Here is a 25389-nt window from a genome sequence, read left to right on the forward strand (position 1 = left end):
AAATGTACCAATGTGTTTATGGTAACAAATGAAACATTCAAAAGGAAAATGGAATCCCCTTTAAATTAACTTAATCAGATCAGGACAAGAAAAAAAGCATGAGGAATTATGTTTGGTTTTCCATTATATATTTGCAAAACACTATAAATAAATATATTTAGATTGCAAAGCCTGTACGTTTTCTCTGGGTGCTTTATTTAGTCATGTTTACTTCGCTGATGAAGCTAGCAAAATTAGAAATGCAATATTTTTGTGATCTCATAAAGAAACTTACCACTTTCATTTCTTCATTTACTACACTGGATAGACTTATGGTAGCTTATCAGCCAAATATATTGTACCTGTAAGTACAGGGCCTCTTTCTTAACAATATATCAAATAATGCCTGTGCCCTTCATGGCCTGGAGTCTGAAAATGTCAGAGGTTTCTATTTATGAGAGATCAGTTGAAGTCTTTTTCAGACTTCTAATTACAAATATGGTGAACTTGTTGCCATAGTTTTTCTTCAGATACATCGCAAGCAGTCGGTGTGCTACTTCTGTATTCTTTGAGGTCATGGATCACTGAGAAATTAACTAAATAGGAAAATTGCCATTTTTTCAACAAACTTACTTAGGTAAAAGTTATTTAAAGTTTCATGGTCTGATGCAACAACTGTTTGCTTAAGACATTGTTTCCTCTTACAATAAGCATGAAAAACTTTTTTTTTTAATGAAATGGGTCAGGCAATGGCCACAGGTTTTTGACAGATCAAAATTTTGCATGATTAATGTTGGAAGTAAAAGCACTATTACACACTCAATATGCAATAATTTGTGTTTTCAAAACACAAAATGTTTAACATTTTTTATATATCCGATAGTTCATTCATGTGAAGCAAAGTAGGATAATACTTAAATATATAGTACTGGTATTTCAGTTATGTTTACATATTGCCCGCTAACCATTTAAAATAGAACAATTTATCAGAGGATATTTGTCAATAATATGAAACCAAGCAATTTAGTATATTGAATTAATTAGCTAATTAATTAACTTTACCATTTTTACTCAAGTTGATTTAATTATGTACTTATAGCCATTAGTCATTTTGAAAACCGGAGATATTTACAAACATTCAGGGTGAGGGGAGAGACAGGATATACAAAAATTAAATGATTTCCCAAAGACATGTTATTTGAGTAAAAAGATATTTCAGAATGGTGGAGTTAGGGATTTAGGGGGCATGGTTGGTGCCCAGCCAAGTTAGTGTGAGCCTTAGATCCTAACAGTTTCCAGCTAGCTCATTTTGAGAGACTGGCTCTTGTCAGCATGTTAAATGGGAGTTAGGTTATCAGACTCAACTTCAGACACAGCCTGAAGTCAATTACTGACTCACAAGGGTTACAGTAGGCCAGACCCTGTTCCAAGTGACCAATTCTGTGCTCCATAGCTCCCTGTGAGATCGGGCCATAGCTATAGACTTCCTGAGACACATCTTTATTTTGTTCCTTTCTTTCCTCTTGATATGGTTTGGATCTTTGCCCCCACCCAAATATCATGTCAAATTGTAATACCCAGTGTTGGAGGTGGGGGCTAATGGAATGTGATTGAATCATAGCGGCAGAGTTCTCATGAATGGTTTAGCACCATCCCCTTGGTGCTGTTCTCGTGATAATGAGTGACTTATTACAAGATCTGGTTGTTTTAAAAGTGTGTGGCACCTCCCCTCTCTATCTCTTCCTTCTGCTCCTGCCACGTAGATGCCTCATTTCTCCTTTGCCTTTCACCATGATTAAAAACTCCCTGAGGCCTCCGCAGAAGCAGAAGCTGGTGTGCTTCCTGTATAGTCCACTGAACTGTGAGCCAATTAAACATCTTTTCTTTGTAAATTACCCAGTCTCAGGTATTTCTTTATAGCAGTGCAAGAAGGGACTAATACAACTCTCTTCTATCTTCACTTCTGTTTTCTTGAGAGTACTCCCTCAATGAACCATGTGTAAGAAATTAATGTTTCAGGCCTTACCCTTAGTGATTCCAATCTGAAACAATGAAATTAGTGACTATTATGAAAATAAAAAATAAAGTTTTTTCACAAATCTAATTCTGAATGCATGTACTATTTTTTTCTTCAGAAGAATTAGTGAATCTTAAAACAGTTAGGTTGGGTCTATATACAAAACAGGCTTGTTTGTTTTCCCTGGATTGATTGTTACTAACCCCCACTGTATTATACACTTACTTTGTGTTTTGACATTGTTTTAATCTTTCCTCAGAACAAAGAATTCTGGAGAAAGTGGGCCTATTTAATGTATGTTTATATTTACATGATTATGAAAGCCAAAAGTCAAAAGGTAAAACACTTTCAGAATCAGTCTGGCACACATTCTTTATTCCCGATTAGTATTGAAATAACAGTCTTTATAAAATTATGATAATGGTATCAAAAATAGATTTTCCTTATGTGAACACTGATCCTTACCTCTTACTAATCATAATGAAAGCGAGAAGTCTGTAAACCGTAATGCAGAGAATCTTCTGAATATAAAATATGTCTACAATATACTTGCAGTTTTTCATACATCTTCCATTTGAAATTTTGACATAAAAAGGATCTCACAACTATTCTATTAAGGGTTTTATGGATAAAAATATAGGTTTAGAATCAGATGGAAAGAGAATCTTGATTCTGTACCTTTTTACACATGAGACCTTGAGACCCGGACTATGTTGATTAAGTGTTTCCTCTTTTTTTTAAATCTTTAGAACGGGGAAAATAATAGTACCAGTGTAAGACTGAAAAAAAAAAAAAAAAAAGGAGTCCCAAGGATATCTAAATTCTAAATCCCAGAAGGTACAGTTGTTCCCTTTTATGACAATAGAGATTTGCAAATGTGATTAAGTTAGTGAGAAGGATAAAATAGGGATAAAATAAGGGTGTTGAGATTATCTTGTATTATCCCTGTGACCTGTAAATATAATCACACGTGTCTTTCTAAGAAAAAAACCAAGGAAGTTTTCACTTTAGAACCTGAGAAGGGAGGTGATCAAAGAAGCAGAGATTGAAGTGATACACTTTAAAGAAGAAGGGACCACAAGCCAAGGAATATGCACAACCACAAGCAGCTGAAAAATAAAAGGAAGTGGATTATCTCCTCAGAGCCTCCACAAGGAAACAGGCCTGCCAACAACTTGACTTTAGCTTAAGTGAAACTGATTTTGGACTTCTGACTCCCAGAAAACTATAACAGAATAAAGTTTTACTGTTTTCAGTCATCAAGTTTGTGGTAATTTCTTATAGTGGCAACAGGAAAATCATATGGTACCCACCTATTTTTAAGTTCAGTTAAAGTAACACAATGTACACACGTCCCAAGAACTCTGCCTTGGATAGTCAGCACCCTTCAAGAATTGGAGTTAAAGTTCACACTTCATGATGCATGACAGAAGTTGGATGTTTGATTTGTTAAGTTTTGCCTCAGTACCTTCTCCCTTAGGACTGGGTACTCTGCTACCACTGATACAAGAGAGCATCCACACAAAAAATAATAACTCAAAGGTAAAATGAAAAGCTGAATTACTAGTACTTACAAAAATCACAGATATTTATTTATTCTTTATATGTATATAAAACCATGCATAATACCATAATTAAGGACAGATAAATATAACGTTAAAACATAGGCAATGGTAACCATTTGCCATAATTTTTTTTTTTTTTTTTTGAGATGGAGTCTCGCTCTGTCGCACGGGCTGGAGTGCAGTGACTGGATCTCAGCTCACTGCAAGCTCCGCCTCCCGGGTTCACGCCATTCTCCTGCCTCAGCCTCCCGAGTAGCTGGGACTACAGGCGCCCGCCACCTCGCCCGGCTAGTTTTTTGTATTTTTTAGTAGAAATGGGTTTTCACCGTGTTAGCCAGGATGGTCTCAATCTCCTGACCTCGTGATCCGCCCGTCTCGGCCTCCCAAAGTGCTGGGATTACAGGCTTGAGCCACCGCACCCGGCTTCATTTGCCATAATTCTGAGCCTCATGTTGAATAAACTCTTTCTGCTAATCAGTCAGGTCGCAGTAAAAGCATGCTGTAACTCTACCACAGCAAAAAAGTGTTGCATTTATCAAAATAATTAAATGCATATGCACAAACAGATATAAATTCTCAAAAGAAGTTGAATGCTATTCATGTTGACTGCCAAATTGAAGAAAAGTCAGTATTTTTGTGTCTTTCTATTGCATCTTCTCCCTTATTTAACAAAATAAAAACTATAACAGAAGACAGTTGTCAAAAGATTGTGGTTTATTTTTATATAGGTAAAATAAGCAAGGTGTCCATATCTACAGCTTTATTTTGTCTAGGATACACTTATGTTGTTTCCCTAAAGAATTAGCCCCCCAGGATGAATCTAATTTTATTGTTCTTCATCTGTTTAGCAATATCACACCTATAGATTCAGTGGCAATTAAGATATGATTATATGAATAAGAATTTAGAATCTTATACTTTTTATTAACCAAATGGTTACTAACCTGCAGCTTGACAATGAAAATTTAAGTTCATATGTTGCAAAATAGTATAGGTGTCCAGAGGGAGGGAATACACGTGAAAAGCAAAGAGAAGAAGCAAAATTCAGCATTTGCTCCTAAAATAAGTCTCATATCTATTCAATGATATCACTAGCATTTAAATCCTTAAAAAAATGAACCAATCACACATTACAACTGGAAAATAGAATTGCTTTCAATTTTAGATACACATGAGCGTATATATCCTCTAGGGAAAGCGAAGTAGGAAATGTCATTGCAAGTAAGCTATATGTGAGCACTCAATTCCTCCTTAAAAAATAGGGGAAAATAATTTGCATTCTCTGTCAATCTAGCTCAGCATGTAGCTGGGCTTGTCTCAGCAGTGGCAGTCATGTGAGGAGAATCATTTAGATGCAACATTTACTTTGGCACAGGTTTGGTTCCACATTCAGGTTTTCCTCCAGATGGACTATCTCCATGTGCACATAGGTCTGCCTCTTAATTCAACTATTGAAATTAGGGACAATATCTGCAAGAGCACTTGGGTAATAAGAGAACCAATAGGAGCAGAAGTGGGTATCCATAAGCCTTTTCTGCTTCTCACTTTCTTCCCAATGCCTGGATACTTTGCAAAGAATCTATCTTACTTTACAACCAAGTCCTGATAACTGCTGCTTTAGAATAAATTGTATCTGCATGTGGCCATTGTATCAGGACGGATCATCTATCATCTGGTTTGTTATGAATTTCTGATGAGCCATCAAAGCATATGCACGAATTGCTAAAAAGTATCAAATAACCAACTGAGTGTCATGAGATACAATACCTCCATTGATTAAAGTTAATGTCTTTATTTTAGATTTCTTGAAAAGTAACTTTTAGAAAGAATGTACAAATATATTTAGATTTGGGATATTTGTATAAACAATAGAAACATTTCTTATTTACAATTAATATCTATATATAAATTTATAAAATAAAAAGTGATTTTATGTTTACCATCTCAGAGTGATATCAATTGTAAATAAGAAATGTTTGTGTTGTTTATATAAATACCAGGAAACCCATAAAAATCACATATTTAATTCTTCATTCTCATCTACATGATCCCTTGTTTTCCAGCACAAAATCTAGAGGACGAAGGTTAAGAAGTAGGCATTTTTAAAAAAACTTCATATACAGTAACAGTTACTATGTGTATATGACATATTGGATTATTGCCACATACACGTATTCATCTGTAATACATATAGAGCTTTTCTAAGACTACTTTGTTTTCTCACATCCTCCAAATGAAGGAAATAAAGTGTCTTTTTAAATGGAGGATCAGGGAAATACGTTAAAATGCACTTAAATTAAAATTTTCATATATGGGGTATGGGTGAGAGCTACAGAATAATATAATATAAATTAGGATTAGATAGAATAAACTAATATCTATCATTGACACTGCATTTATTAGGATATCCTGTAACATAGATATTAAAACTCACATGACTGCATGTTTATATGTATATATATAAGCATATATATTATATATTTATTTTTATACATTTATGTATATTGCTATGATCATCTCTATAGAAGGGTCTGGGTCCAGTTTCATACAGCTATCAAGTACTTGACTAGGATTCAAATATGGATCTCCTATCTCTAAATCTTTTGCTCTTAGACTCTTCTATAATTTCTTCAATGAGATATCAGAAACAATTTACTTCTCAAGATCTAGAAATAAAGACATGAAATAGTTCCCGGGTATAGTGCCTATAGGATAAGGTTTGTGGCTAAGAACCAAGGATAAACAAGTGGTGAAGGGATGGAGAGTTTTAGCTTTGGGACTTTACCTGACCCTTCCTGTTCTTCACTTCCTTTTGCCTCTGGCCATTTGCCACATTAGGTCTCTCAGAACTCTTGTCTGTGTGTGGTACATGTGTGAGTGTGCACAGTTACACGTGTGCACAGCGAGGGCAAGTATTTGAGCTTAAAAAAGTTGTTAATTTACTTGCCAAATACATTGTTTTCATAGTGAAATGTATTACTAAATGCAATACAATAGGTCTATAATTTATTTACATGATAAAATGTTAAAAACATTTCACTCACAATAGGCTACTTTATATCTTCAAACCATCTAGGGATTAAGCTTATTGTTTCTTAGGTAATAGTTCTATTCCCCACTACTTGTGGAAAACTTGCAAATGTATTTATACACTATAATATATTTCTGTGTACTTCATTTTATTTAATACTCATAATTAAATGATCAAATATTTGCAAATAGCTGAGCATGATTGCTACAGAGTGCTGCAAACCAAAAAGTAAAATTCTAAGCCTCCCAAACAACTGAATGAACTCTTCCTCCTGGCCAAGGGCATTCTAAGTCAACCTGAAACACTAGTTGGTCATGATGGGAAGTGGAGGTTAGACATCCCTAATTATACCTTCCTCCCTTTGGAAATCAGACACAACTGACCAATATTAATATTAAAATGGGATCTTATGATTGACAGAATGGACTCTTTATGTCTGATAGGAAATATTTACAATCTATTCTCTCTGAGCTTACTACGTGGAAGCTTCATCTTCATAATAAGAACCTTAGTCTCCAAAGCCCTTTATCTTAACCCAGATACCACTTTCTTCTATTGATTCTACATCTTTAGATAAATTCTTTCTACCAATTGCCAATCAAAAAATCTTCAAATCCACCTATGACCTGGAAGACCCTCCCCCCACTTTGAGTTGTCCTACCTTTCTGGACTGAACTAACGTACATCTTAAAAGTATGGATTGATGTCTTATGTCTCCCTAAAATATAAAACCAAGGTATAGCCCAAACACCTCAGATACATGTTGTCATGACCCCCTAAGGCTGTGTCACAGCCATGTCCTTAACCTTGGCAAAATAAACTTCCAAATTGATTGAGACTTGTCTCAGACGTTTTTTGGTTTATAGTCATCAGAAACTATTATCTATTATGGATACTACCTTTATTAGGATATCTTATGGCATAGTTGTTAATACTCAAATGACTGCATGTTCAAATTGCATGGAAAAGAGATAATACACTTGTCTGTAAGTGGACTGTTTGCAAATAGTTGCCTTACATTCCTTTTATAAAGCAATGGCTGGCCCATTCTAGTTGTTCATTAACAATCTTTTAGATGAATTATTAATTAACAGATGGGCTTCTTATGTCAAGATTTTACATACTATGCATATAATTCAGTAAGTTGGAAGTCATATAATATTTCTAGTTAAAATATCTTGGAGCCTCTCTCTTTAGTGCTTATGACATGGGAGCAGGGCAGGGAAGCACTTGGTAGTAAAGGGAGAGTCCCTGGTAAGGGCTCCACCCGCAGGCCTGTGCCCAGGGATCTAGGTGAGGACAGGCATTATTGTTTTTGTGCCCAAATGTTGCATTTCCCAAGACCACCCTGGCCTGCCACACCCCCATCCTGTGACCCTAGCTGGCAGAGGCACAAGGGGTTGGGCATCACAAGGAACTCATCAGCAGAAGAGCATACTGACAGGCACTGGCAGGCCCCAGCAGTCAAGGAGGTCATCGACCGGCAGAACAATGTGGAGTGTGGCTGGGGCAGCCGCAGGAGATCCTGGCTGCTGAGTGCCCTAACACCAGCGGAAAACCACCTTCCCACTCTATCTCCTTTTTGGCTCCGCGATCTGCTCAGAGCTACTTCCACTCAATAAAACCTTGCACTCATTCTCCAAACCCATGTGTGATAGAATTCGTTTGGTGCAACAAGGCAAGAAACCCCAGGATACAGAAAGCCCTCTGTCCTTGAGTAATTGAGCTTACACAAGCCACCTAGGGACGGCTAAACTGAAAGAGCACACTGTAACACATGCCTACTGGGGGTTTCAGCTATAAACATTCACCCCTAGATGCTGCTGTGGGGTCAGAGCTGCACAGCCTGCCCATCTGCATGCTCCCCTAGAGATTTGAACAGTGGGGCACCAAAGAAGCGAGCCACATCCCCATCGCATGTCCTGCAAGCGTGACAAGGGAAGGTTTCCTGTTTCACTTATAGTAACAGCACTTAGTTTTTCTTTGAAATGTTACATTCACCATAAGGTATTCAAAATAATGTACTCAACCTCAAGTTGTTTTTGCTTTCTTTTCTAACATGAAGTTCATGAATCAGTCACTACAATGTCTCTGTTTAGGCTTAGGAGAACAATTTTTTAATTCTCTAAATCTAATTAAAGTTTTATGTTCATATACATTTATTTTTTGTGATGACTCTCCATACTTGTTATCAGATTGTCAGAGATATTATTGATCAAAAATATAAGTAAGAAGTAGTTTTGACCTTGGTTGAGTTAAAATTATCACATTACAGGGAATTGAGATCTCAGGATATTAGACTTGCAAAGAAAAGAAGGAGGGAAGAAAAGAAATGAGAGAGAGAGAAAGGAAAAGATAGGGGGAAAAAATGAAGAAAAAGGGAAGAAAGGAAAGAGAGACCAAAGGGAAAGATTTAGATTTAACACTGTAAAAGAATGAGGAAAATAATTTTTGGAATAATTTAAAGTACTTCATTATGAAATCTCTTATTGATCCAACATTTTTATAAGCCTTTTTCTATTCCAAATTTCTTCAGTAAAATGTATGCAAAATTATTTCATTCCAGCAATGTTTCTAATATGCTTTAAGCCTGAAAATGTTGCAACTTACAGTTAATCATTTTTTGATTTATGTATTTATTATAGTTTAGCATACAATGTTATGATGAGTTAACCTGACCTAATTGACATGAGATGTATGAGAAAACTTTCTGTTCTGACTCAAGTACCAAAGACTAATTTTATGGGGCAGAAAGCTTAGTAGAGTTTAAATAATCAGGACTTAGAAATGAAGACATAGAAAAAACCACATAATTCATATACAAATAATGTGCACATACACAGAGTTCAAATTACACCCTACTGCAGAGCAGAATCTGAAATAGTTTGCAACACTTGAAAAATAATGGATTTTCATTTACTAGGTTTAGAACCATTATTATTCAAATACAATTGTAAAGGCTCACATGTGATCATAACTTCTCCTTTGATTTGATGAGTCTCCTTTTCCTCCTACGAATTCTTTTTCAAATATTTTACTATTAAAACTGTATTTTGCAAAACTTGGATTTCACATTTCTCACTAGTTGGGGAGTAAAGTAGGCTATAAATCACTGCCATGCAAAACAGTTTTTCTTAATTTAATTTCCTTCTTCTTAGAACCCTTTCAGTAATTACATTAGTGGCCTGATGTGCCCTGGAATAAGTATATGACTATAATGTTTGGCCTAAATTGTTTTGATAACAAAATTGCAGAACTAGGACACAGTTATGTTGTTGTTGTTTTTTTTTTTTTTAGAATACTGGATGCTTGAATCTTGGAATATCAACTACCTCCCAGTCATTTCCTAAGCCATTTGAGCATGATCAAAAGAAATTTATCATCATTTCCTCAAAAAGAGTTGGCTTAAGCGGTGTGGTAGAACTTCTGTGCCTTACTAAATTAGCTCCAGGTGTCTCTGAGATATGGATGCTGTCTTCTGGTTACTCTTAGAAATACCCTTCAGAAACTGCAACACAACATTTAGTAGTCAAAGCCTTCGGACAGCATATAGCCATTGAATTCTATGGCTCTCACTGAAATCACAAAGTTAAAATAAAATTCTATGACTTTTTAAATATATGAACTTGGAAATGGTTATTGAATAGCGTATCTGTTTATGGCTCCATTGGGATTGCCACGAGTTTCATTACATATGGTTTCAACAGATGTGTCTGCATCAAACTATTGAGGTCTCTAATAGTGTTTGAGTTCATATAAAGGAAACTCACATGGATGTGTTTTGAATATATGAATATGTTAATTTTTAACAGAGAAGGGGAGAGTTTGGAAAATTAAATTGTATCAGTTTTTATAGATTCTTCGATAGGGTACATATAATTAACCTTATTAGTACCAACTTCAATATTTTCTAATCTGTGACAATTTAATCATGTATTAGCCTGTAACATAATTTGTTGAGAAAAATATAGTTTAGAGAAAATAAATAATTAACTACATGTATTTTCTTACACAATAATTATTCTATTTAATATACAATATGCCATATCATAGTATTATGTTAGAAAAATAACTTCAGAAATACACATGTGTAATATTGTATACTTATGTGATCACTGTGGTATTTAAGATATTATATAAATTCTCAACTGGAAGTCATCAGGAGAATAGTTCAGGCTAACTATCCTTTGTCTTTTTATTGATGTAGGTAAATTATTACATTAGTAAAACAAAACAAAGCAAACACTTGTATTTGTTTGGCTTTGAACTTTTCCAGAATATACATTGACAAAGTATATGCTATAGAATCGAGAAACATCATTGTCATTCATAATCATTAAAGAGAATATAAAGAATGGGAAACATGATGTTAATGGTTTGCATTGAAAGTAAAAAAAAAAAGCACGCTAATTCAGAATTGAAGTCTTCTGAATAATTATAATTGAAATTCATTATGTAGGATGTATATCAGGCATAAATCAACTAGGTTTTCTGACTTAAGTTTGTTTAATGAAAATATGGAGAATAAATTGGGGGGTAAAGTTCAAGAATTGTTTTTACCTCATTATAAATGTCCGTCAATATGGCTTAAAAATGTTTATCTTTCACACAGGTGGCAAAATTAATCTTTCATAATTTGATGGAATTTTTATCTCATTGCTTTTTCTTAATTGGCAGTAAGCACAGATAATGTAGAACTGAACAATTAATTATAAAACACTGCTTTTTGATGCAAATTTTATCCTTTTTCTCTGACATTATTTTTTCTGAACCAGTTTCTCTTGAAAAATCAATAATCATAGCATATTCATTGATTTTTTCTCATCAATAGTACCAGCTCTCTAATTCAAAATATACAAGTACTCTTTATTGCTCTGCATTATACAAAATGTTCATTTAATTACTTTTGCCATGTTCTTTAATATAGTTTACTTTAAACTAACTTTACATACAATTATCAAAAGTTTAAATGTAAGACATGCCATATAATTACCTCGTTCCACAAAATTATCTAGATCTAAATCTTGTTTCTCTTCTCTTTTTTAATTCACTTGCTCATTTAGGTGGTGACACTTCAAGATAATCCTCAAATGTAATCAGGTAGATGCACTGTAATTCTTAAAAATAAGTTAGAACAAAACAAATAATGCAACAAAATAAAAGCAAAAATGAAGAATGACGAATTAAAATGTACCTTAGCCAAAACAGACATCATCCATAATAAAGTCATAATACCCAGATTTCTTTATTAAACTCCTTTATTTCCATAATTATTTTATTCTGACTGGTTCTCAACTTTGAATTCCTTCCACAGTGCCATTTCTTATGCTCTTCATTGGATTCTTAATGCATCTTGTTCTGACATACAGACATTGACTTCACTATTCTCAACTCCACGAACACAACCTGACATTTCCCTGTTTCTCTAATGATCATTTCCTCCAGGCTTCTGATTTTTATTTTCCAACCCTCACCTTTGAATGTTCTTCCCTTGACTCCTTTTCTGCCTCATTGATGATATTATTATTATTATTATTATTTTGAGATGGAGTCTTACTCTGTTGCCCAGGCTGGAGTGCAGTGGCTCAATCTCAGCTCACTGCAACCTCCTCTTCCTGTGTTCAGACGATTTTCCTGCCTCAGCCTCCCAAACAGTTGGGATTACAGGTGCACGCCTCCATGCCTGGCTAATTTTTGTAGTTTTGGTAGAGACAGGGTTTCACCATGTTGGCCAGGCTGGTCTCGAACACCTGACTTCAAGTGATCCGCCCACCTCGGCCTCCCAAAGTGCTAGGATTACAGGCATGAGCCACCGTGTCTGGTCTAATTTTTTTTTCCAGTGCTTAGCTGTGGTGGTGAGGAATATGAAATTTGAGAGAGGTGGGTGTGTTATTAAAATTTTTATTAAGGAAACAAAACCATTGATTGAATTAAACTTATAGCTCAATTACAGCTCAACATATTTATTTATTTTGTAATAGACTTTTCTTTGAGTTGTAATTCTTCTTCCAAATCTGATGTTTATAAAGGGCTTAAAACATGATTGTCATATATTTTAGAATATGTCCTACTTCTTGTGATTTACTTGCCTATATTTTGCCACATGATCAATAAAATTATTATTATTATTATTATTATTATTATTATTTTGAGAGAGAGTCTGGCTCTGTTGCCCAGGCTGGAGTGCAGTGGCCCTATCTCAGCTCACTGCAAACTCTGCCTCCCAGGTTCCCGCCATTCTCCTGCCTCAGCCTCCTGAGTAGCTGGGACTACAGGAGCCCGCCACCTCGCCTGGCTAGTTTTTTCTATTTTTTAGTAGAGATGGAGTTTCACCAGGTTAGCCAGGATGGTCTCGATCTCCTGACCTCGTGATCCACCCGTCTTGGCCTCCCAAAGTGCTGGGATTACAGGCCTGAGCCACTGCGCCCGGCCAATAAAATTATTTTTAAAAATATAACTTGCAGATCTTGCAAAACTGTTGTCTAGTCAGAATTTTTCTGGTTGCAGATGACAGAAACCCAAATAAACTAACTGAAGCAGATAATGGTGTTTATTGGAAAGATCCTATGACTCACAGAATTAACAGAAGATAAGCAGGTATCATCTACAGGGACTTCAGTGACTGAAACTGCAGATAAAATACCATCAGCATTCTGCCCCCCTCATCAGTTTTTCTCTTTTTTCCTCTACGTGGCTAAATCCTTTCCTACTGCAGTTTTTTCTCTCTCTCTCCAAGTTCTAATAGATGATATACTAAGGAAGGATTATGATTGGCCTGGACTGAATCATAAGTCTACTCTTAATTATTCTGCTTAGAGGTATAGGGAAATATGATTGACTAGGTCTAGGCTACAGGTCCAGCTGCATAAATTATCAAAACATTGTGACTGGAACTCCTTCATAATATGGTTTAAGTGGGGAAGAAAATATGTTTTTTAAAGGATGGAGAAGTATCTGTTACCATAAAAAAGTGAAATAGTGCTGGGAAGATAGAACCCAATAAAGAAGACCCTAGTATTTTGGATTTTATAAAGTGTCTTTTTTCAGTAGACCCTAAGTGTTTACAGTAAAAAATAAGATTTAGAAAAAAAAAAAAGAAAGCAAATAATGAAAATGGGCAATAGAATTGTTCTTATTATCCTATGTATTCATTAGGCTGGAGACTGCTCTCTGAAAATAGGAATAAATAGTTGCTTCTCCATAAACATCTTCTAGCCTACAGCATATATGACTGTAAACACATTCCCACTTCAACTTATCTAAGATGAGAAGGATGACAAAATAAAGCATCATAAATTCATTGCCAAAACCATGACTTTCTGTATTAAAAACTTCAAAGCATGCCTCTTTCTGTATCTCTATTTCTACTTAATGGTGAAACTTTTGAATATCATGAATTCTTCAGCACAAGAATTTGTGAAAACTACTACAGAACACAAAGGAGTTGAGATACACTTTGGGTACTTTCATAGATTTGTAGATTTTGATGAATTTTACTAAAAAGATTACAATTCAAAAAGGAAGTATACATGGGTGATATCAATTTATATACACAATCATACAAGTGATTATTCCTCTTTATAATTAAAAATGTCCATGAAAATATCCAGAATTATAATTTTAAATTCAGAGCACTACCTTCGTTAGACTCAATATAGATTGTGATGAACCTTCCCTTTCAACATAATGTGCTTTTGTAAGACAATAAGAAATGATAATATATACAAGAGGTTTCCTTCCCTTTTCAGTAACGGTATTTCTCTTCAAAATGTTGACAGGATATTCAACAAATCTTGGATAGATTGTATCATTCAGGCACCTAAAACAAGCTCATTTTGTCTTGTTTGTACCATGTATGAAATCTAAAATTTACTCATAATTTGTTTAACCTTAGGATATATCACATGGAAAAAAAGGTAAAATAATTCCCCAAGGTATGTGAAGAAAAAAAATTCTTAAAAAAAAAAAAAAAAGAAGAAAAAAATTGCAGGCGGGGTATTATTTGTAATAATACTACACTGCCACCTTGTGGAGTGACTGACCGAAAACCAGTGAATAAATGTCACTGCCTGGTTTTCACCCCTAGAGGCTCAAACATGTCTCTTGAGGATTCAGGTAGGAGTTGTTATGTAAGTAATTTAAAAATAACCACATAAATGGATACATTATAGTAGCACACTACATTGCTTAGGAATAAACTTGTTATAAGCAAATAGCAAATTATAACTAATTTCTTTATAGATATATTTATTTATTTTTAAATGATTATATGCTATGAAGTATATTTTACTTGGAAAACAGAAAATATTGAATTCAAGTCCTGCCTCTGCCATTGCTAGTTTTTTATATTAAGATTTTATAGCCCCAATTTTTATTTTTTCAGAGAGAGTATGCTTACATTGTGTTTTAAAACATCATTTCTTGTGTGTATAATTCTCCATTTGTCATTCTGTGAGACATCCTTTGAAAAAAAGATTTTCATATGCCAACTATTTTCTAGGCAATATATTTGATGCTTGGAAATTGATGAAGAAATAAAAACAAGCATGATATGGTATTATCTGTTTATGATGCTTAGAGAAAAGTCTTAGTAAAATGTCAGTTAAATTTAATTACAGTAAAATTTTGATATTTAGAAAAGGTTTAATCCCCCAGTTAATAATAAGGATTATATATTTAGTTCAAGGTCTGATTTTATTACTTACAATTGTAAACCAGGAGACAATTATGTAGAGTATCAGCAGATTATTTTAATTTCTTTTTCAAAAGATAATATATTTCGAAAACAATTGAAGTTATATAACCATTGGAAACAAAATGGGCTCTGTAAAATGTAAATTTTATTTTTCTTTGCTTGTTTTGTTTTTTTAAGATGGAGTCTCGCACTGTCACCAGGCTGGAGTGCAGTGGCGCAATCTCGGTTCACTACAACCTCTGCCTCCTGGATTCCAGCTATTCTCCTGCCTCAGTCTCCTGAGTAGCTGGGATTACAGGCACCTGCCACCACGCCTGGCTAATTTTTATATTTTTAGTAGAGACGGGGTTTCACCAAGTTTGCTAGGATGGTCTCAATCTCTTGACCTCGTGATCCACTCGCCTCTGCCTCCCAAAGTACTGGGATTACAGGAGTGAGTCACCGTGCCCGGCTGTAAAACGTAAATTTTAAAAAGCAAAATTTTACTGCAATGTAAATATGCCAGTAGATTTTCCTGGGAATGGAAAATGTTTCACTAAATTTATACTCTTTCTGCATTCTTAACTATTTAAATATAACTAATATTATATTTGTATAGAAATTCATTAGGCTAGTTCTGTTTGTGCCTAGAAGTGAAACATTCTAAAATACATTATGATTACATTTTTAGCCCACTTATATCAGATTTGGAAGAATTACTAAATTTTTTAGATTAAATCTTAATAGAGTTACTACTCTAACACTACAATGTCATAGAGTAATGATCACGTATTGCATGGTCCTTAATGATTTGCAGAAGGACAGGTCTCCAGATGGCCTTTGCTGACCCAGTTCTTCTCCCTGTTGGTGACAATTATCAGACAGAATGTTCCAAGAGGAACATTCTGAGATAAAGAGGAAATATGTGATACAGCTCAGTTTGTATCCTTGTTTCTCCCAGAATAGGATGTTCTACAGTGCTTCAGCGCAGTGACTCAGCTGGGGACTCTGGTATAACACCCAGAACAAAGTGCTTTTGGAGTCCCTCAGCAGCAGAGATACATGGAGCACATGGTGATGAGACTCCATCTGCCCTGGGCAGTTGTACTGAGCCTTAGAAGACTAACAGACTGTAGACCAGAGGCTTCTGTGTATCCTTACTGCTTATGTACGAGTAATATGTTTACTTCGCCTGACTTATGAAGAGTGTTCTTTCTCACTAGACCATACCTAAGAACCTTTACAATGTTCCTTTAGTTAATCATGTATTTGCTTCCTGCCTCCTTCACAAAAAAATGTTTCTAGGCATCAGCTACAGGCCACACAGGTTTTAGGTACAAGCTGTTTAATGGTGAGCAACAATAGCCCCTGCTTTTATGGAGATTACAGTCAGTCAAGAAGCAAATAAACTAAAGCGCATATATGCTGTGATGGGATAGATAATACAAGCAAATACAACAGGACATATCCTAACCTAGAAGGTCAAAGAAGGCATCCTGAAAGAAGTAGCCATTAAGTTATGCCAGAAAGATACATGAGAATTATCTAGACTAAAAATAGAAATGGGAAATATTTCAAGAAGAGGTATTAGCATATACAGTCTTGGAGGCCAAGAAGAATTAGTGGGATTCAAGAAATTAAAAGGTGAGTGAGTATTGCTGGAGATTAAAGTGGAGGTGTCAAGTGACAAGAGGTGAATGTGAATGGGCAGGAGATAGTGAAAAGGAGTCCTGAAAATGTAATGAAACGTTTGAACATTATACCAAATACAACTTGAAAGCCCTGACATGATTCACTTTTCATTTTAGAGGAGCCATTCACCATCATTGTTGTAGACTATATCGGATAGTTGAAATCTGGAGGGAGGCAAAACAGGCAGATGATGGGAAAAGGTCTAAGCAAGAAGCTATAGTCACCTAAACTCATATGATGATGGTGGAGACAGAGAAAAGACGGGGGTTCCCTGTGTGGACAGGTCATGGTGCAATTATCAGAGTCAGAGACTGCTGTGAGAGGAGGAAGTTTGTGGAGTTAGAAGGGCCTAGAGAAGAATATGAACTAGTTCAGTTTTGGATGTGTTGAGATTTTGATATGGCCAACCAACAAATGTATCAGGTTGGAAGTTTGAAAAGCAAAATGTATCTGTGCTTTCTCTTTCTCTCTACAGAGAAATCATGGGAAAAACTGCCCATTTCTGTTTTGTCCACTTTGCTTTGTGAAGTGAGAGCTACACTCATTATCATTGTATCCCCTGGCATCCAACTCTGTAACTACTGTGAATTCCACTGGCTCTTAATTCTTGAAACTTTTGGTGAACGACAGATTTTCTGGTCTGTTACCAAGGCTGTATACCAGAGAGGAAAGTCTGAGAAGAGAGAATGTAATAACTGATGAAGAAGTTTTTAGTTAATATACAAAATATACTTTTAATCTTCAGACAAAATTGGCATTTTTAAAATCACCGTAAAGATTTATTGATCCACAGAAGTTTTGCTACCATTAATATTTATAACTCAGAATGACAATGTCAAAGTCAATAGACACAGTCAACTACATCCAGTAGCAATAACATTAGCTTGAAGAAGTTTAATATAAAATCTTAAACAATTTTTAAATTGATTAGTCTGAAAGTAAAAGATTTTATTTTTGAAGAGTGTCATAAATGGAAGTTGTAGTATTTCTGGAAGTTTAAGGCAAATCGTTTTATCAAAGAAAAACTTTTTTTTTTTTTTCCAGAGGCATGTTTGAGTGATAGAAATTGGGAAAATGAACAGTATTAAAGTGTCATAATTTCTTGCTTTTTATTCATGCATTTTAATTAGTGACTATTACAGATACATACTTCCGCGTCTGTTTAATAAGTATATTACTCTAAACAATGGGCGTCATGGAGAAAGTATACCACTTTCTCATTCCACCTATCACCTCAATATTTGCTTAACACTTCACTGTGAAAGTTAGAAATAATGGAATAAAAGAAAAGCAATGTTTATTAAGTTACATCTGAGGCCAACTTTTTGAATTGTATTCTTTTAGATTTTTGCTAGGTTTTATAATAATTTTTTTCTCAATTTTTCTTAAAGAAATAAATCTTTAAGAGATAGCTGGAGGGAGATACCTGGATCTTTCTCAATAATATTTTTACATCATTTTACACCAGGGAAATCATTATCCGAATTTTTTTGTTTCTTAAACATGTTTTTATATTTTCGTTACAAATATATAAATACATAAATTATATTGTTTTCATTTTCATTTTCAAAATTTATAGTTATTTATATTGCATATATCCAGCTTCAAATTTATATCATTGTTTGAGATTATGGATTTTATTTATTTATTTATTTATTCTTTTTTTTTTTTTTCTTTTTTTGATATGGAGTCTGGCTCTGTCGCCCAGGCTGGAGTGCAGTGGTCGGATCTCAGCTCACTGCAAGCTCCGCCTCCCGGGTTTACGCCATTCTCCCACCTCACCGAGTAGCTGGGACTATAGGCGCCCGCCGCCACGCCCGGCTAGTTTTTTTGTATTTTTTTAGTAGAGACGAGGTTTCACAGTGTTAGCCAGGATGGTCTCGATCTCCTGACCTCGTGATCCGCCCGTCTTGGCCTCCCAAAGTGCTGGGATTACAGGCTTGAGCCACCGCGCCCGGCCTATTTATTTATTCTTTTATTTATTTGGAGCTGGAGTTTTGCTCTTGTCCCGGGCTAGAATGCAATGTTGCTATCTCAGCTCACTTAAGCCTCCACCTCCCGGGTTCAAGCAATTCTCCTGCCTCAGCCTGGAGAGTAGCTGGGAATACAAGTGTCTGCCACTACACCTGACTAATTTTTGTATTTTCAGTGGAGATGGGGCTTCACCACGTTAGTCAGTCTGGTCTGGAACTCCTGACCTCAGGTCACCCTCCTGCCTCTGCCTCCCAAAGTGCTCGGATTACAGGTGTGAACCACTGCACCAGGCCGGTTTTATTTAACATTTATTTACATTAACATGTTTAACTCTGGTTCACTTTGAAAGCTTATAAAATTTCACTGTATGATTATACTGCAGGTTAACCACTCTACTTTTGGCTGACATGTGGGAGGTTTTTCTTACATAGCTCTGATAAGAACTGTTGCATTGAAAGGTCATTTACATGCCTCATTTTCACATGTAGGTGAGATTCTTGGAGTTTTATACCTACGCGTGAAATTGCTAACGAGTTAAAATATGCATATTAAACTTTATCGTATATTGACAAGGTTGTGGAAAATGAATGAGTTAATTTATCTAATTGTATTTGGATGCCTCAGAATCTCAGATGTCTTTTCTTCTTTTTAAGTCCATTTCACTAATTCATAATTTTCAGAAAAACGTATTTCACTTCTTTCGAAAACAATTTCATTTGTTTTAATATCTGTCATAAATGTATTATGTCCTGATTCTTATTTGTGTCTTAGTCGGCTTTCTGTTACTAAAACAGTAAACATGGGACTGGATAATTTCAAAAGAATACAAATTTATTTCTCACAGTGCTGGAGGCCAGGAAGTTCCACATCAAGGTGTCAATTTCTGATGAGGGCCTTTTCGCTACTTTCTATAGCAGAAAGTTAATGAAAGAGCTAGAGAATGCTGTCAAGAGCAAGGGGAGAGGGAGCCAACTCATCTTTATTTTATTTTTTTATTTTTGCAATGGAGTTTTGCTTTTATTGCCCAGGCTAGAGCGGAACGGTGCAATCTCGGTTCACTGCAACCTCTGCCTCCCAGGTTCAAGCGATTCTCCGGCCTCAGCCTCCCGAGTAGTTGGGATTACAGGCGCCCGCCACCACAGCCAGCTATTTTATTTTTTTATTTTTTCTTTATTTTTTATTATTTATTTATTTTTTTGTTTTATTTGAGATGAAGTCTCGCTCTTTCGCCCAGGCCGACTGCAGTGGCGCTATCTCGGCTCACTGCAAGCTCCGTCTCCCAGGTTCACGTCTTTCTCCTGCCTCAGCCTCCTGAGTAGCTGGGACCACAGGCGCCCGCCACCACGCCCGGCTAATTTTTATAACTTTAGTAGAGACAGGGTTCCACCATGTTGGCCAGGCTGGTCTCAAACTCCTGACTTCAGGTGATCTGCCTACTTCCACCTCCCAAAGTGCTGGGATTACAGGCATGCGCCACCCCACCAGCCTCACTTTTTTAAACAGGAACTGACTCCCTTGATAACTTACTCACTCTTGCAATATCAGCATTAATCTGAAAGCAGAGCCTTCATGATCTAATTACCTTTCAACAGCCCCATCTCTCAATATAGTTGCATTGGAGATTAAGTTCCAATAAATGAATTTTGGGGGACAATTTCAAACCATAGCAGCATGTTTTTCTATGGCTATTCTTATAGTTTACTTACTATTGCATATTACTAATATAGTTTGTCTTTATTTTAATTGTGTTACATTTCAAACCTAAAGAGAACTACAGAATATTATAAAAGACTACTTAACCTTCATTTAAATTAATATACACCAAAATATAATTAGAAATAAAAAAATAATTATACAAAAAATAAACTATTTTCATATTTTCTTCGTGTCACTTTTATGGAAAGAAAAAGTTATTTATAAAGTTGAAACATTGTTATGTTTTTCTTTAATTCCATTTCACTCTCTTCACTAAGGTAACAATCATTTTTCTGAATTTTGTGCATATCTGTCTTTTTTCACTCGGCATTATACTTGAGATTGATCTGTGTTGATACATTTAAACTCAGTTTATTTATTTTAATTGTCAAATATTATTCCCCTTTCTTAAAATGTTAGCATTTGCTTATCCCTTTCTTTACTTCTGGGCAGTATAAAACCTCTGAGCTTTCTTCTCAGGATGCAAAGCCTTGGCTATGCCCACAGTCAACCCGGAATCACAATGGATTTGGTAGGACTCTCTTTTGTCTCTTTCCCTGGCCACACCAAGCTGTTGAACTCTGCTAATTGCTATTGCTTTCAACAGTGTCCTGGGAAATAAATTGTTTTGTAGACTGATCCAATGAAACTTGAGCTCCTTTGAGAGAATATTTTCCCAGGTCAATATTTGAGATTTGTTCTGGTCCCAAAAAGTGGCCTCCTGACTTTCTTTTTCCCCCGTTCTCCCAGGCAAACTAGTTGACCTGTAGCTTAGGTTATGTCTTCAAGGAACTACCATTCTCCTCCCAAGTGCCTTTCACCGCAAGCTCCAGTGATTTTGAGAATGCCCTTAGTGTTGAACTTCTCCGGATTCAGTTACAAATGATGTTGTTTCCTAAGAAGACAGAAATTTGCAGCTCTCTGTTTTGTGGCCTGTTTTTGTCCAGTGCAAAATCTCTAAGCCATGGCTTTGTGTTGGGGGCAAGGACCATGGTGACCTTCTCTTGAATGACACTCTTCATTTAGGAGCTGAGTACATGGTAGAAGGGAGCCACAGCTCCAAGTCTTCTTTACTTGCCTTTTCTAGTATAAAATCTCCACCCCAAACGCTGGTGCAAAGAGGATTGGGGAACCCAGTATTTTTAACAGCATCACATCCCAAGCAAAGCCTCCATCCTGTGAGTGGAGTCTGCATTGGAAAAGGGAACACCTATCTCTTAATTGGTCTGCTTAGAACGTGGATTAGCAACAGGTAAATGACAGACTTTAACTTTTGCTGATCACTTTTGTTAGATATTTATTGAATATCATTAATTTTATTAATATTTTTTAAATATGTATTCATTTGCTGTGTACATTTAAGACCATTTTCAAAGATTTTAAATGTCGAGGTCTTCGTGTGTGTGTATTTAAAAATAAATATGGTTCACTTTGTGAGGAAGTAGGTTTGCAGAGCTCCACCTGGTATCATGTCAGAATTGGAACTGCTGCCCTAGGTAACTCTTAGGTGGAATCCCGCAAGTTTCATACATAGTGTTTTAATTGTAGCTATGAACTGGATTGTGTCCCTCCAATTTTATTTTGAGGCCTTTAACCTTCAGTGTGACGATCTTTGGAGAGAGGATGTGCAGGGAGTTAATTAAGGTTAAATGAAACCATAAAGAAGGGGCCCAAATCTGAAATGGATGGTGCCTTGGGAGAAAGAGAAAGAGACAACAAAGCTGTCTCTCTCTACTATGTCAGGGCACAATAAGAAGGCAGCCATCTGCAGGCTACAGAGAGAGAGCACGTTTACCAGGAATTTAATCAGCCACCACTTTCGTCTTGGACTTCCCAACCTCCAGGACTGTGAGAAATTAATTTATGTGGTTAAAGCCACTCAGTCTGTGGTATTTTGTTGTGGCAGCCTGAGCAGACAAACAGTTATTATTTAATTACGTAAGTGTATATTTTATAATTGCTGTATTATTTATTTCTTGTTCTATAAATTATGTACATGCCTTTGTTTTATTATATTATTTAATGGGAATTAGATATACAGAGTTGAGTTATTTGCTATCTTCCTTCATAGCACGGTGTCATAATTGGTTTATGCACAACCTCTCACTTATTTTGGGATCATTTATATTATTTTAATTTGTTGTTACATTCCAGAAGCAAATGTATACTTCTTCCTTATCATAAATATCCTGCTTAATAGATTTGATAAATGCATTTGACTATGAACTTATCTTTATAAAATATATCTTGTGGCATTTGAATGCATGACTGGTGTAGGTTTGTTAGTTGTATCATGCTATAAATATCATTTGAGTTCTTGACTTTTTCACTTAAAAGTATATTTTAATATCTACTTATGTAGCTCTGTGTATACTAGTCTTTTTTTTTTTCTAAGTAAGTATGCTGTAGTGGGCATCTACCAAATGTTATTTAGGTATTTTCCAAGTGACTAACTTCTAATTCCTCTCCAACTCCTCTTATTAAAAAACATCATCACAATTCACACTACGCAAGTTTGGACCCTAATCTATGTGTGGCCCATAATTGAGGCTTTGATTTTGTAAAAATCACTTTTCACCGGAAGTCCTAGTCACACCGAAGACTGCCCAACTATTCATGTTAATGGGAAGAAGTGTTCTTTGCATTTGATGCTGAGTTAGGGGAACACTACATTGCTTGCTTGGTTGCTTGGTTATTTATTGTTGGTGGTGGGTCTTTTTTTTTTTTTTTTTTTGTTTGGATGCTTTTCTTTTCTTATTTTTATTTTTCTTATTTTTTTTTTCTTTAACCTTTAAGTTCCTGAGTACACGTGCAGGATGTGCAGATTTGTTACATAGGTAAACGTGTGCCATGGTAGTTTCCTGCGCCAATCAACCCATCACCCAGGTATTAAGCCCAGCATCCATTAGCTCTTCTTCCTAATGCTCTCCCTCCCCACAACCCCCATTTTTAACCAGGCTCCAGTGTGTATTGTTCCTTGCCATGTGTCCATGTGAACCTCGTATGTATTTAATAATAGGTTTCATATCTTACAATGAGTATGAGAAATTATTTACTTGTAAGTTCACTTTCATCTTAAAATCATGGCTTTCTTCGTTCTCTTATTTTGGTACATGAGGCTATCCCTTTCTTTTGAGTTAGACTTTTTATTTAATTGCTCTAATTTATCAAACTTTTTTTGTTTTAATATATAAGAGCACTGCATGCATCACCTTAGTTTGTCATGTTGCTAAAAGTTCTCCAAGCATTGCTTTTCAGAGTCTAATGCATTTACATCGTTGGCAGCTGAGAATTTTGACTAATGAGAACATATGGTGCTGTCAGTACAACAATAGCGTACTGTTTAGAATAAAATCAATTATCTATCAAAATTAATCATCTATCATTTCAAGCAGAATATGCACTACATGGCATACAATACAATGTGAAAAGTGCTTCCTGGAGATGTAGAATATGGCAGTATGGCAGAAAAAAAGAACAACTATTAGTAAAGCAGAATATACTAATAAAATGTAAACACTTTACAAAGTCATTTTTTGTGATCAGGTGGATAATAATAAATCAGAACAAATACTATATTGTAGCTTGGAGGAAAAACAGTGAACTTTGTTTATCATAAATAAATGAATACTTAAATATAATATATCAAATAATTATGTTTTTAACTTTTATTTCCAGTTCAGGGGTACATCTGCAGGTTTGTTGTACAGGTAAACTCATGTCACGGGGGTTTGTGGTGCAGATTATTTCATCACCCAGGTATTAAGCCTAGTAACCATTAGTTATTTCTCCTGATCCTCTCCCTCCTCCCACCTTCAACCTGCTGGTAGGTTCCAGTGTCTGTTCCTCCCCTTCGACGTACAGGTGTTCTTATTATTTAGCTTCCACCTATAAGTGAGAACATATGATATTTGCTTTTCTGTTCCTGCGTTAGTTTGCCAAGAATGATGGCCTCCAGCTTCATCCATGTTCCTGAAAATGACATGATCTCATTATTTTTTATAGCTGCATGGTATTCCATGGTGTATATGTGTACATGTACCACATTTTCTTTATCCAGTCTGTCGCTAATGTGAACTTAGGTTGATTCCATGTCTTTGCTGTTGTGAATAGTGCTGCAATGACAATACGTATGCATTTTATGATAGAATGATTTATATTCCTTTGGATATATACCCAGTAATGGGATTGCTGGGTCAAATGATGCTTCCGTTTTTATATCTTTGAGGAATTTCCATACTGCTTTTCACAATGGTTGAACCAATTTACACTCCCAACAGTGTATATGCATTCATTTTCCTCCGCCACTTTGTCAGGATCTGTTATTTTTGACTTTTCTGATAATAACCATTCTGATTGTTGTGAGATGGTATCTCATTGTGATTTTGATTTGCATTTCTCTAATGATCGGTCACATTAAACTTATTTTCATATGCTTGTTGGCCACGTGTATATTGTGAGATTTTTAAATATTCCATGTTTCTCTTTATGATTTTTGTAATTTTTGAAGCAAAATTAGAAATTCAAACATTAATTCAGAAAGAAAAAGTCTACATTATATGCCACATATCCTAATAGGTTCATTGTTTGTCTTGTGATGTATTTACTAAAGTACAACTGTTGGTAGATCTTTTGGAGAATGACAGAATGAAAGAAGTGGATAAATTTGAAATATTGCTGCATTGTTCTTTAGAGGCTTTTTGAAACTGTTGTGACAGAAGTATCTTCTTAATAGTTTTATTTTTGCCAGTATTGCTACTAG

At 35.4% G+C, this 25389-nt stretch overlaps 1 long non-coding RNA gene across 1 annotated transcript in view; it reads left to right on the forward strand.

Annotated features, from left to right (window-relative positions):
• The first annotated feature begins 17434 nt into the window (after positions 1-17434).
• Positions 17435-25389, forward strand: part of LOC117085560 — an 88609-nt gene continuing 80654 nt past the window's right edge. Inside the window, exon 1 of the long non-coding RNA XR_004438001.1 lies at positions 17435-17532. This is a non-coding gene — a long non-coding RNA (uncharacterized LOC117085560). The remainder of the gene's footprint in view (positions 17533-25389) is intronic.

Source organism: Trachypithecus francoisi, unplaced genomic scaffold (assembly GCF_009764315.1).
Source record: "Trachypithecus francoisi isolate TF-2019V2 unplaced genomic scaffold, Tfra_2.0 Lachesis_group1, whole genome shotgun sequence".
NCBI lineage: Eukaryota > Metazoa > Chordata > Mammalia > Primates > Cercopithecidae > Trachypithecus > Trachypithecus francoisi.